Raw genomic sequence first — 15,165 nt, 5'->3', positions numbered from 1 at the left:
GCCAAACAGCAACGAGGGGACCCTGAGCTAAAAGGCCTCGTCGAGTATTTGGAAGGGCACACTGACATTGTGCCTAAGGCATTTAAGCGTGGATTGTCTTCGTTCACGCTACAAAACAACCTGCTCGGGAAGAACTTCTCACCAGTCCGCGCCAGCTACCTTCTTGTTGTACCGTCAGCGCTGCGTCCAGAAATACTGCACGCCCTACACGACGATCCAACCGCTGGGCACCTCGGATTCTCCCGGACGCTGTCGAGAATACAGGAAATGTATTACTGGCCGCGTCTGACCGCCGACGTCGCCCATTACGTCAAGACATGCCGAGAGTGTCAGCGACGCAAGACACCACCGACAAGGCCAGCAAGATTACTACAGCCGATCGAACCTCCTCGCCGACCATTCCAGCAGATTGGGATGGATTTGTTGTGGCCGTTTCCGATTTCAACATCCGGGAATAAGTGGATCGTCGTGGCGACGGACTATCTCACCCGCTTTGCTGAAACTAAAGCTCTACCAAAAGGCAGCGCAGCCGAAGTGGCGAAATTTTTCGTCGAGAACATCCTGCTGCGACATGGTGCCCCAGAAGTCCTCATCACCGACAGAGGTACGGCTTTTACAGCAGAGCTCGTCCAAGCCATTCTGCAGTACAGCCAGACAAGCCACAGGAGGACAACTGCCTACCATCCGCAGACGAATGGTCTCACGGAACGCCTGAACAAGACCCTCGCCGACATGCTAGCAATATACGTCGACGTCGAGCACAAGGCGTGGGACGCAGTGCTGCCGTATGTAACCTTCGCTTACAACACGGCAGTGCAAGAAACAACACAGATCACGTCGTTTAAGCTGGTTTACGGCAGGAACCCGACGACGACGCTCGACGCCATGCTGCTCCACGTCACTGACGAAGAGAATGTTGACGTCGCTAGCTATTTCCAGCGCGCCGAAGAAGCCCGACAGCTCGCCCGCCTACGGATCAAGAACCAACATAGGACCGACAGCCGACACTACAACCTCCGAAGATGCTTCGTCGAGTACCAGCCCGGCGACCGTGTTTGGGTTTTGACCCCGATACGCCGACGAGGACTGAGTGAGAAACTATTGCGCCGCTATTTCGGACCCTACAAGGTCATTCGACGTATTGGCGCACTGGACTATGAGGTCGTGCCAGACGGAATTTCGCATTCACAGCGGCGCCGCGCACGACCTGAAGTGGTCCACGTGGTGCGTCTGAAACCCTTTTACGCACGCTGACGCACGTCCTTATTTTGTTATTTTTTTGCTACGGGTGTTTTCTTTATAACTTTCGTTTGTATGCAGCATCGGGTCGATGCTCTTTAAGAGGGGGGTAATGACACGTGTACTTATCTTTATCGGGCGACCACGTTTCGCCGCCCAACAAATGTTATCGCACAGCGCGGGACGCGCCTGCATGCATCCGAAGATTCCGGAAAGTGATCGATGCTTCTATCCGGCTGTCTGTTGTCGCCGAACCTTGTGTTATCAGATTTCATCGCGTGACGCGAATGGTGTAGAACCACTGATCTCCACTAGGGTTCTGGATGGCGCTTTGAGCGTGCCTTCGCACGGCTACCGGAAGTTCTAGGTCATGTCCCGGAAGTCTGGCAAATGGCCGCCGTGTTTACATGGTAGTAGCTGCCGTTGCGCCGTTTCGCCGGTATTTGTTCTTTTTTGTTCGAGAAAATGCCTGCTTGCTGCGCTATAAACTGCACAAGCAGGCCGGAGAAGACATCTGGGAAGACATTTCACGCGTAAGTATTACGCATTCATGTTGACTTTATGCGACACACAGCGAAAACGCGACCGCTTGTCATGTATAGAGGTTGTGTTTCTCGTCTTATGCAGGTTTCCACGTTCAAACCCTCAGCTGTATCAGCGGTGGGTCGCGAACCTAAAGAGGGACAAATGGACACCATCTCCTGGCAGCAGACTCTGTAGTGACCACTTCGAGGAGGGTTGCTTTGATCGAACGGGCGCAAGGATACGTCTTCTACGTGACGCAGTTCCCACGCTGTTTTCTTTCCCAAAACATCTGCAGAAGGTAGGACGATTCTGAGTTGATGTTCCCTAAAACATATCAAACTAGAATAAAGCTGTGCCTTTGTATTCGTTGTATTATCCACCTCGTATATCTGCGAGACGACCGAGAAGGTCATTCGTCTGCAGGAAAAAGTTAATGGCGGTAGCCTTTCAAAGAGACAAAATGTGGATAGCGCCTTGACAGCCAAGGTCATGGGTGAGCTCTCGGAAACTCGGCTCGGCCAGCTGTATCCAGAACTGCACGAGCACATGTTTGAGTCAGCTGCTGACTCAAATCATGTTGTGCGTCTGGGTAAATGTGTCATTGGATGCTACATCAAGTTTAGAATGCACCACGCTGCAAAGCAAGCAACAGCAAAGATCAACGGCCCAAACATCCGCAAGCGCTTGACGAATTTGGTACTTTTCAACCACCAATAAGGTAATGTAATATGTGATGTGAGAAAACTGCCAATTTTCGAGTGAAATAAACCATGTTTTATTTGTGTACTTATTTAGTTCCTAGTCAAGGCCTCAAACACATGTAAGTTAAGTGCGTTGATGTTTTCTTCTAGTTGTTTTTCAAGACCTGAATGATGACTGGTAAAGAGATGACCATTTGTAGATAGTTGTTGGTCCCTAGAAAACCATAACATACGTTCATAGGCTGCAGCCATTACCCATCAGGTTTTGGAGCTCGTTACAGGTTACCATTTCCAAGGTGGATCCAACAGCACAGCATGTTGTAGCTAAGAGCTGCAGAAAGTGTTTGACCACCTGCTGTGCAACGCATATTAAAATCTTGATACGGCACTATGGCAGGTTGGTTTAAGTTATGAAGCCTCCAAAAGAGCTAACAGTGCACATAGAGGTTGGGAAGTTGAACAACTCACAAATGATTTGAGGGAGGAGCCTCAGTCTGCTATCCAACATTTCAACCAGACTTCTCTGGAAGACCCCTCCACCCTTAAAAGAAAGGTAAATACTGCATGTGTGCTGTGTACTCTGAATACAGCAATAATGCCCGGCTGTGCTAGCTCAAGCGTAGGTTTCTTGTCCCTTTTTGAAATGCCATTTAGTACTAAGTTACCGCCTAGAAACAAGCATCAGAGCAAGTTTGAGGTTATTTTTATCTTAAACGCGCTGCAAAAGCGATGAATTTCCGTTTACAATCGACCAACTAGTTCCGACTGAAAGTCAATTCTGTTGAACTGGCTGCCTTGATCAGCCGCTTAGCGACAGGACCGCCCATATTTCGTTCCATACTGTTTCAGCAGCGCGAACACGGTTAGGAAAAAGAAGGCGCACAGGACAGAGCACTGACATACGATTTCATACGATTTCATACGATTGAATAACACGATCTGGCAGGCTAGTTGGTGGGAATCCATACGATTTCAGCAGCGCGAACACGGTTAGGAAAAAAGACAGGAGGCGGACAGGACAGAGCGCGGAACTATCAACACGATTTCAGCAGCGCGAGCACGGTTAGGAAAAAGGACAGAAGGCGGACAGGACGGTCCAACCACTGGGTCCAACAAGCCCGCCAGATCGTGTTATTCATATTTCGTTCGAGCTGCTGCTACTATTTCTAGGGAGCACTGCTACGATATACAAGCAGAAAACGTTATATTTTACGCCTTTAAACATTCACTACGTGTTCTTCCAATAGCCAATTTGAACTGTGCAGTTCTAATTGCAACAAAACGCAAGCAAAAACGCCAACTCCGCCGTTGAAAACCACAGCAGACGCCGACTTCCGGGACAAGCACGCACACTTTCGGTCACCTCCGGTTGCCGTGTGAGCGCGCGGCCCCGAAAGCGGCGATGCGCCATCCAGAGCCCCCTAGTGGAGATCAGTGTGTAGAACTTTGTGTAAAGCACGCATGTCTCAACCATTAGTCTGGAACATTCGACGATTGCTGTATAAAAGCCGACGCGCTTGGCCCGCTGATCAGATTTTCGACGATCGCCGACTGTGTTCGCCGCTATCGTTGTGCTATAAGTGTAGCCTGTTTTGTGGGCACAGGTTCGCCCAATAAAATTTAGTTTTGTCGTTCACAGTGTTGCTACTGTGTTCTTCAACGTCACCACCACGTGACAATATGCTCTAAGAACGCCCGTTGACTTCCCGGTCTTTACAAAAACAATAACCTGATCCATGTAGGTCTCTAAACATCCGGTCACGTCGCCATTTGCTTCCCGTAATGTCGTCATTCTAGAAAGGAGGGATGTGCACAATGATTCACAGATTCACGTGTATTGTCTCAAGTGCTCCTATTCGGTAATAATGGTGTTCCAAGGACTGTCCGTGAAAACTCCGTGGAGGCATTGACGTGCTAGGGCTGTCGTCATGGTCCCCTAAACGTTGTAGATGGGGTTCAAGTCGTGAGACTGCAGTGGCCAGCTCAGAAATTCCGCTTAGTGATGCTGCGGAAGTAATAAATACTTCCATGTGATGTACACAGAGCAGTTGTTGTGCTGCACCAGGAAGTCAAGCGGCTGCGAAGCACCGTTTTCTGCATGAGGAAGGGCACCTTTCTCAGTGACTTCCTCGTACTCTTTGGCCGTCAATTTTCCTTCCATTCTGACGAGCGGTCCGAGTCCCTGTTTGGTCATGTCGCTCCACACGCAGACGGCAATACTGCCGCTTGAAGCGAGCCGCTTGAAGCGTCGGATGTCGTGGTGGCAGAAAGATTTTCGAAACACCCATTCCCTGGCCTTGCATGTGGCGGAAGGAAGTTACTGAGCTAATTGTATTTCTCAAGCTAAAATACATAGCACAATCCTAATGTACGACTTACACACAATCTACAGACATGCTGGGGTCGGGTTGTAATTTGAACATACGAGAAAACATAATTCTGTTACGCGAAAGCTCAAACCCCTTTCCCAGGGTTTCTGCAATACATAGACCGGTCGCGGCGTGCGGCATTTGCGTGCGCCTGCGCGTGAATATCTCGGAGTCCACGGAACGGAGCACCCGTTTTCTAGAAAAACTTCCAGACGGCGCTCGTCTCCGCCGCATCGTGGCCCACGTAAGAGGCCGCGTTCCTAACAGAAAGCCTGCCTTCGTGTATAGCGTTTGCCGCGAGCGTTTCCTGGTAAACGTTAGCTCACATAAGCTGCAATAGCCGGGAAGCGTGAGAAGCCGTCAGGGATCTTTGAATGCTCACGCGTACCATTCCTAAAGGGAAGCTTAAGAGGAAACTTTAGCTCCGGTGCTCCTATCCAAATGCATGTAACAGGAGAATTTGTTTTTCTCAGCAACCACTGCACCAAATTTGACGAGGTTTGTGGCATTTAAAAGAAAAAGGTAAAATCTAGTGACTGTTTGTTTGATATTTATAATTTTGGTCGTCAATAGGTTACTAACAATTCACAAAAATCAAAAATTTTCAGATATAAAGTTTGCAACTCTAACTCAGCAACGAAAACTGATACTACAGTTCTGTGAATTGCATCTAACAGTACATCTAAAGCTGACAAAATTGATATGTTACAGAGAAATATTTAAAAGTTTAGTAATACGGAAATGCAGCTTTTTGTATTACCCTTGTAAACAATGTAACAATTTCATGTAAAATATAAATCGACATAACGAATTTGTATGCTTTCAACGATATAACGGATGCAATTTACAGAACCACGATACCGGTTCTTGATGCAGAGCTAGTAATTCGTAAACTTCGTGCTTCTACTTTCTTCAAACCTACGAATTTTGAAAATCCTTTTAAGAATATGCAGGGCCTAAATCGAAATTCTGCTTCCAACAGTCACTAAAACTTAAATTTCTCTCTCAAATGCAACAAATTTCATTAAAATCGGTCCAGAAGTTACCTCAGAAAAACGTTTTTGGTTTTACATGCATTTTAATAGGCGGCGTCGGAGTTGGGCCCGAGCTAAAGCTTCCTCTTAAGCGTCCTCCAATTTTTTTTTTAGTGTATTGACTTCATTAAGACACCCTGTTCCACACTCGGCGCTCTACATAATCGCATGAACTATTCTTCGGATTTCTACAGTTTAGCCTACGCCAAGCAAAGATTTTCATACAAGAAAATACAGATAGCTTCAGAAAACGCTACCCATAAGAATTTACACTGCCCTTCCCTGTTTGTTTAATTTTGGCAGGAGAGGTCCACGAAATATCATGCAATGTTTCATAGCTGTTGTAACATTGCTATATAGCTACCATTTTGAAACATTGTTATCAGAAAAAAAAAAAAACTTCAGTGCATTTTTCAAGTTACCCTTAATATATGAATTATTTAGCAGCAATTTGTTTCTATTGTCAGTCGTGATTTGTTCCGTGTGACATGTAGTTTTTTATAAATGGTACTGTATATTGTTTTATGAAACATCGTCAGCTTTTACAAACGGTTAGAGGGGTTCTCAGAGCTACAGAGACGACTTTCTAATTATCGATAATCCAAAGAAGAAAGCTTTTAAGGGGAAACATAATAATAAACGTATATATTATCGAGAATTCTCAGGGCGCCAAATACACGTTTTCTGGTCCCGACAACCCTCTTTCATGCTGCGTCGTCCAGCCCGCGTGACTCTTCAGCTACTGAAGCTGCTTGTCCTTGTTAGCGGTGCGAAGAACCTCCTGGGTGGCCGTTCTGCTTCTCGGACTTGCCTACCATTTTATTGATTTTTTTTTACGTTATACCCAAAGCGCCTCATGGCATTACATCAAGGGCGAGGGAGAAAAAAATTGCTATGCATATAAGGGGGGTAGCAAGCACGAGTAGCAAAAGAAGTGTACATATAAGAGCGGCAAAGAACATCTTCACAATCGATCAAGACAGGGGAACATGCTCTAGTGTTTTAGTGAAAATGTATGGTGGAGTAAACGTTGAGGAACTCACTAATATAATCGGGAAATGTAAATTAATACTCAGAAAAAGCTTACAGTATACCATCAGGTATAAACACAAATTAATCACAAGAAAGCGCCAGTAGGGACCACAGGGAAAACCCCGAATGCTGAATGACTCAAATTCAGAAAGAATTATTTGCCAGGTTCCAAAAAGTTTTGGATTTCTTTCACGCTCTGATTTCAGAAAAGAAAGACGTGCGGAATAATTATATTCTGCACGTGACATGCGATACCTTGTACTCGTGGTCTACTTTATCGGAATGAGAGTTAGGTTTCTTTATGTAAATATGCCTGCCAATATAAACTTTTGCTTGAGAAGTGTAGTGGAAAAAGTTTATTCGAACCATGCATCGTTGAAAATAGTGTGTCCCATGGCAATAATTCTCCCATGGACGTATGCACGTATCACTGAAGTTTCTATCATAACGCAATATTTTAAAATCATAAAGCAATCCTTTAATCGATGCTACTAAACTCCTTGGCATTCCGGCAAAGAAACCCTCGTGTTTGCCCTTCCTTCCTGTTATATCGTGAACACATCGCTGCCGATTTAAATTAGGCGTAAAATAAACTTCTAAATATTTGTATTCGGTGACCCTAGGTATATTGGCATTGTTAATCGTGCATGAAGTTTGAGAGTGTAGCATTTTACGAGTGTATTGCAAGTAAATTACCTTGTTTAGGTTCAACGGTATGTTAGGACGGAAGTAGAACTCGCTAATTTTAGCCAAGTCACTTTGAACAAAAAGTGTGTCCTGTGCAAAAACTTGCCTGTACAAAACGCAATCGTCCTCAAATAGCCATATGTCAGATTATGCACGTTTAGGTATGTAATTTATGCATATTAGGAATAGAGGCCCGACGTTACCGGCGCTGAATAGGAAATACCACCATTAGCAATAATGAACTGCTGGCACAATGTCAAGTAATCGGCGACCCATCAAGTGAATTGAGAATTAATGCCATGCGCGGTCATTTTTTTAAGAAGTAAGCAGCGTGGTAAAGTGTCAAACGCCTTCTTGAAATAAATAAAAAATATAATGTATCGTTTTTATTTTCACTATAGCGCATGCTACACAATGAGCCAATTCGGACAAGGGTGTAGTGCACGAAAATTGCTTGCAAAACCCATGTTGCTGTGGCGTGAATAATGAATGCCTAGTCATTTGTTTAATTATACTGGTATGTAATACATGTTGAAGACTTTCGCGTGCTACACAAGTGAAAGATATTGGTGGGTAATCAGAACCACAGCTCCGTGGGCAAGATTTATGAATTGGAACTATCGTTGATTCTTTCCGGTCAGAGGGAAGGGTTGCATCATAAATTGATTATCCAAAATACTTTTAAGTACTGTGCCAGTGTTGGTGAGCGAAGCTTCAGAAGCGCATTGGTGAAACCGTCAGGACCGCATCATAATTGTGAGTTATCAGGTAGTGAGCTATCAGGTAGTGAGTTAGGCAGTGAGTGAGTAGGTAGTGAGTTATCTCACCTTTGCAAGAACACCTGAAAGCGCCGCGTGCTGATACTAATATTTTCGGTGCTGTTAGGTCCTATCTGGTCCAACGAGTGCGAGCGTCTCCGGTGCTATCAATGGCGTAAAAGCAACTGAAATACCGGTTAAGACACTCGGCTTCATGGATGCCGTTATGAAATACGTCATTACCTAAAACAAGCGATCGGATAGACACGCTTTCTTTACCGTTTCCTTCAACGTGTTTCTAACTCTTGTGGTTTATCTGTGAGACAGGATTGCGAAAAACCTGTGTAACCATTTCTTGCTTTTCGGGTACATGTTAAACTTCTTGTGATAGCTTTCTTGCTCATCTCTTATTAACGTCGGTCGGATTAACGCAAAAATCACGATGGTTCTTGAGCCGTTTTTCTGTAAGTCTGCGCGTTTCTTTTGTAAACCACTGCTTACTTTTGGTTGTCCTTGCCGTTAGCTGCCAAGGTGGAACAAATGCATGTCGCAACTTAGTCATTTTGTATTTTCTGAAGAATCCACAATCCGTCAATGCTCTCTTATTCCATAAGTTTCAAAAACTGCCAAGTAATGATCCAGCGACTAGTTGACGCTATTTTCCAACATTAGACTTATATATATCCGATAATTAATCCCTTCCAATAATCAAGAAGTCCGATTGCATCGTATCAATGGTACTTGCTAGCTGTGGCATCACACCGACGGGAAAATCAGGTGCACGATGACAGCTACATACAGTCAATATAGCCACTCGTTTTCCAGTTCGAGCAAACACCAGACAGTCTGACATATCTCGGCGTCAACATCAAGCTTAGCAACTACAATTTCACTTTCACTAAAATACGTACACCGCCATAGTGAGCATTACTACCTTTACGGTAAGGCGTATAGCATACTGGAAACACCTCGTTATCTGGCATCTCATCACTCAGCCATAATTTCGTTTCAAGTACAACAGACGGCTTAGCCATCTGCAGAAATTTGCAAAATTAAGCGACCTCGTTTTTGATATTTTTACACTTAATTACTAGGAAGGAAAGCTCACGCTTCTAGACAGACGAGGCTATTGCAGTGGAACAACTTGCTGTTTTTCTGCGTCATAATTGTGCTTTTACGATTTAATGTCGGTGTATTATACTTCAGTATCGTCTCTTCACCGTCCTTTTAAAGAGATTTCGTGTAATCCCTCTGTATTTTCCATTTCTGACGTACTAGCTAAGAAATATCTTCCGACACAATGGTAGCCGAACGCCTCAGTTTACTAGCGTTATGGAGAACGTCCTGCTTTAGAGAGCAGATCTTTGGCCCCCGTTCCTGCGTGTCGCATCGCCGTCGTCCCTCGCCGTAACCAGCTCCGTAGCCGGGTCCAGCGTGCTAGTCTAGTTGCACGCGCTCCTGGCGCCATCTCTCACGCATGGCGCGAGGCTTGCTCTCTTCACTCCTCCTCCGCTATCTTGCATCCGCTATCTTATATGTTCGCTCCAAGCTATCTTATATCCGAATATTGAGAGCGACAAATCGGCAGCATGTTACACTTCTCTAACACATGACAGCGAAAGCCTGCTACACATGTGCTAATGCATTAAGTTATCCCATCAGAGGGGTCAGACTTCTTGGGAGACATAACAAGCTGCAGTGTGAAGTAAAGGTACTGTGTTGTAGGTCGATCTCCTCAACTACACGTGAGAGAACCTAATGGATATTCTGAAATTTATTTCCTTTTCTTTTTGTTCTCTCTTTCGTCGTTCTTTCATTGGTGCTTTCTTTTTTTTTCGTTTTTTCTTTCATATTCAGCCTTTGCGTCTTTGCTTGGTTAGGTGGTATGTGCCATTGCAGATGTTGATATTGTTACGATGTTGATATTGATGTTGAGATGTTGATATTGAGCCGGTTACGAAAGTCAGCGCTCATTACGGACAAATGCGCCCCAGTGTCTATGATTGCAGACACAGAAACACCGTCGACTTGCACGTTAAGAAGGTTCAGATGAGTGGGCAACGTCAGTAGAGGATTTGGCGGCGTAGGGAGCAATGCAGCGTCACCTCGAGGCGCTGCATCGTCTAGTTTTCCGGCTGGGAGCGGCGTCCGAAGGGAGTCGGCGAATAGGAGCGACGGGGCTGGGGAGAGCGAGATTGTCGTCGTTGGGGCGAAGGCGAACGAGAATAGGAGCGGTTCGGTGCAGGAGAATCAGCGGCGGCGTTATCGGAGCGTGCGGCATAGGGACGAGAAGGGCCACCTGGGGGGCGAGAGTAGGCAGTATAAGTAGACCGGGTCGGGGAACTCCAGCGACTGTGACGGTGGCGAGAAATGTGCCCGATTCGATGGCAGTGGAAACAAATGGGCTTGTCGTCAGCAGGGCGCCATTCAGATGGGTTGCAGAAACGTGGTGGGTAAGAAGATGCGGGACGGAGCGGAATCGAAGAAGCCGGGCGGCTATCAGGACGATGGGCCGAGCGGATGGTGTGAAGACCCATGTTTTCGAACTCTTGGCGGACAACTGCCTGGATTAGTGAGACCATGACTGCAGATGTGTTGGTGGGACTGGAGTCGAAAGCAGCCGGATAGGCGGCCTCGATCTCACGCCGGACGATCCTGGTAACATCGGCAGTGTTGTTGGGACGAGGAGTGTCGGCACAGGAATATGTCGCTGGGGTGTTGGCAGACGGGCAAACTGCTGGTCAATACGTCGGCCTTTAGCGAGTTCCAGGCGGCGGCACTCTTTTGTAACAGTATCCACCGTCGCTACGTTGTTGCAAACGAGCAAGTTGAAGGCGTCATCGGTAATGCCTTTGAGGATGTGGGCAACCTTGTCTGACTCAGTCATGTGGGTGTCAACTTTGAGGCACAGAGCCAAGACGTCCTGAATGTACGTGACATATGGTTCTGTTGACGTCTGCACACGGCCGGAAAGAGCCTTCTGCGCGGCAAGTTGGTGACCGTAGGGGTTGCCGAACAAGTCTCGAAGCTGTGTCTTAAGTGAATCCCAAGTGGTGAGCTCATCTTCGTGCGTGCGATACCGAACTCGAGGTGTGCCACCGAGGTAAAAGACTACGTTGGCGAGCATAATAGTAGGGTCCCACCGGTTATTGCGACTGACGTGTTCATACAGGCTGATCCAGTCATCGACGTCTTCCCCATCTTTGCCCGAGAATACGCCAGGATCACGGGGAGCGGGGAGAGTGATGTAGGTCGTCGAAGTGGCAGCAGGTGTCCGAGCCGGCGGAGTCGGGTTGTCGTCGCCGGGAGCCATGAAGGAAGGCTCGACGTACCGTCCACTGCGAAGCTCCGTGACGAGGTACAGGGAACGTACACCACCACCAGATATGTTACGTAGGAAGACGCAGACGAAAAGCTATGTACAAGTATATTTACAAGAAAATACGCTGCGCTTGGCCAAGAGGCAACAGCCCGCGCTAGCTTCTAATCGTCGTCGTCGTCTTCACACTGCTCGCCTTTTCGTGTTCGCACATATTGTTCCGTAGCAATATTTTCTTTCTTGCTTGCTTCGTTCTTTCTTTTTCTTTCGTGCCTGCATTCATATTCAACTATTGAAGCTTTCTTTAATTACGGGGGTATCAGCCATTCCAGAATGTTACTTTTTTAACCCATTAAGGCCTAGCATTGGCACGCGGCTCTGCTTAGTCCCGAACTAGAAGAACGGACGTGGGTAGTCTATCTTGCCCGCGATACGGCTGAGAGGCTAAGCCTTTTGATCCCGACGTGGGAGCGACCCACTTCGGTCTAGCAAATAGCGCGACCTGAAGGGCCTGAATATAATTTTTCTTACATATCATATATTAAGGTCCAAGGAAAATCTACCCGGTATATTATGTTGGTTTTTCATCCCAGGCGATCTTTTAACACTGTATATACTTTGTGGAAGTTTTGTAAGTGGCGCTTTATTTTTTGAAACTCTACGATCATGTACTTTTTAAAGTACGCTGGGTCTTTATAGACGCAAAAGCTGAGGTACGTCAAAAATGTAGATGCTATATCTTGGAGCTTTCCCCCCCGCCCTCGCCCCCCCCCCCCAAAAAAAGAAGCTTGCAGCGAAGTGTCAAACGAAATTTTGCACAAGCCCGCATAACCTTCTGGTAGCAACATTGGCATTTTAGTGGGAAATAATGTTTGTTATGGAGCTGTTTTTACTTATGAAGTGTGTAACATTGTGAATGAATGCTCGCGCCGCTGGGCTGACTCTAATTGCTGTCGCTCTTGGACGACTCCGCTAAATTTTGCTGCGCGTTAACTAAGCTGGACGGAGTCGGCCGTGCACGCAGGAGCTTCGAAGGAAAGAACTTCCCTCGTTGGAATCCGTTTCGAGACTGGTTTATTTACAAAAGATAGATCGAAGAAAGGAAAAAGGAAAGAGAGAAGAAGCACAATGTCCACGTTCCCTGTTGGCTACACCGACGCCTTCGTCCCTGTCGAGGGCGCCGGCGTCTAGAACTCAGTAGGTGGTTCGCCGAAAAGCCGGTGGAACGGATCAGCTTGGTTAGAGGCGCCGGTCGGGACGTGGTGCAGTGGGACCCCCCTCGTCCGTTCGCCGGCTCCCTCTCTCTTGCATCGTTGGGCCCCCAACTACGGGTGCAAAAATGTTTGACGGTCATTTGCGACTTTTAACAACATCCCCCGCAATGAACGCCGGCTCATTCCCCGCCACCATTGTTCGCACAGGCTGGCACCTTGCTGAGCTCGAGTGGGTTCAAGGCTTGTACGGGTCGTCGCAGTTCCCTTTGGTTCGGGAGAAGGATCTTGCAAGCGCGTGTGCGGCCGTCTCTTCCAGGAAATGTTTCCACAACACGACACATTTTCCACATCTGGCGAGGAGGCCGATCATCCCCGAGGACAACTATGTCTCCCTCACCGATGCCTCTCCCTCTGCTAGGCTTTGTGACATGCGCTGAGCAAAGCTGCAGTATGTATTCGCGTCTCCACCGTTGCCAGGATTAGTCAACAAATCCGGCGCGTTGCCTCCGCTGGCGCGTTAGCGTCTCTGCTAACGACCTGACTTTGGAGATTTCTCGGAATGGAAGCAAGCTCGTTAGCCTGCGACTGACGAGGAAATGGGCTGAAGTCAAGGGCATAAGCTCGCCCGCGTACGAAGAGACGCAAGTCCACGGGCGAGAATTTACAGCAGCCTCGACTTGTGTTAGCATTTGAATTTCCTGCACCCGATTGCAAAGAAGTGTTTCCACCTTTGCGCAGAACTCTTGATCCAACTGAGTGTGGCAGTTGAGTCTGTCCAACAGTGCGCTCTGCCTATTCTACACTGTCGGCACCAGTAACAAAGTCGTCTACATACAGGTTGTCACTCAGGATCTTAGCGTTGCGAGGAAATTTCTCCTGTACCGTTTTGAGATGATGACGTAAGGTAGCTGCGAGGAGGAACGGGCTATACGTAGCGCCGAATGGCACCCTTGTCATACGGTACTCTTTGACTGCAGGGAGCGCGCCGCCCTGCCTTGGTGTTCTTTCATACCACAGAAAGCGGACAGCGTCGCGCTCACACTCTGCAAGCTCAATTTGAAAAAAAGCCTTTTCTATATTGGATATTGTGGCCACATTATGCACTCGGAATCGAATCAGGATGTCCGCTAGGTTCGGATTTAGATTAGGTCCTGCGAACAGGACGTCGTTCAGTGATAGCTTTCCCGCCGCTTTGGACGAGGCATCGAATATGACCCTCAACTTGGTTGTTTTGCTACCTGCCGGACAACACCTCGGTGTGGCATGTAGTAAATGGGCCCCAGCGGGGACTTACCCAGTTCGTTCACTTCCTCCGTGTGACCGGCTTGCAGGTAGCTCGTGATTGCCTGATCGTAGTCTATAATAGTTTCTTCATGTCGCAGCAGCTTCGCCTTTAATGAGTGAAGTCTGTGCGATGCTATGCTCTTGTTGTCTGCCAAGTCTGATGCGTTCTCTTTCCATGGGAGAGCTACTTGGTATGTACCGTTCTTCTGGGTGACGGTTTCTTCAAAGGCCCGAAGAACGCTGTCGTCTTTGGCGGTCAGCTGTGCATCGTCGACGATCCCAATGTGCTCCAGCTCGTAGAATGACCTCAGTTCACGAGAAATTTCGTCGGGTGCTGTGGTAACACCTAGCCGCATCACTCCCGTGCTCGTTTGGAAGGTTGCGAGGGACGATGTAGACTCTGTACCCTGCAACGTCCACCCAAACGCAGTAACCATGGCCACGAGGTTCTCACCGAGGCGCTTGACATTTCCTCTTGTTATATCCCCGTAGCGATTGGCCCCGATCAGCAGCTCAACTCCAACACCAGGATGGTAGCCGTCAGGTAAGGTGTCAGCAAGCTGGGGGCCCTGTTCATGAGCGATGCTGGCCGTGCAGTCGTCAGGTGGTGGGAGGACGTCTCCGCAGATGTCGGGCACCTCTAATGCTTCAATGCGGACTCTGGTATCGTTGCGCCAGTTTCGTAGCCAGCATTCCACGCGATGACACCTTCTTTGCTCAGACGGTCTCTCGCTTCCGAAGGCGTAAATAGCTTCTCCCCTCCTGTAACGCGAAGACTGAGGCATCGGGAAACCTCCAGTCGTATAAATGTTCGCTGACATCCATCATCAAGCAGCATTCTCACCAGAGCAATCTTGTGCTGGCCTTCCGCATGCGCTCGTGCAGTGTGTAGAAGCACACGGGTCTTTCCCAGTGCTGGTCCGACCTGAAGCGACGATTGCACTGTTGTCTCTGTTGGTGCAGTATCTTCGATTGAAGGAGGGCGTGTCAGTCTTTGAGCTCG

The sequence above is a fragment of the Dermacentor andersoni genome, chromosome 8 (genome assembly GCF_023375885.2).
Source record: "Dermacentor andersoni chromosome 8, qqDerAnde1_hic_scaffold, whole genome shotgun sequence".
Classification (NCBI taxonomy): domain Eukaryota; kingdom Metazoa; phylum Arthropoda; class Arachnida; order Ixodida; family Ixodidae; genus Dermacentor; species Dermacentor andersoni.
Note: the sequence above shows the minus strand (reverse complement) of the source record.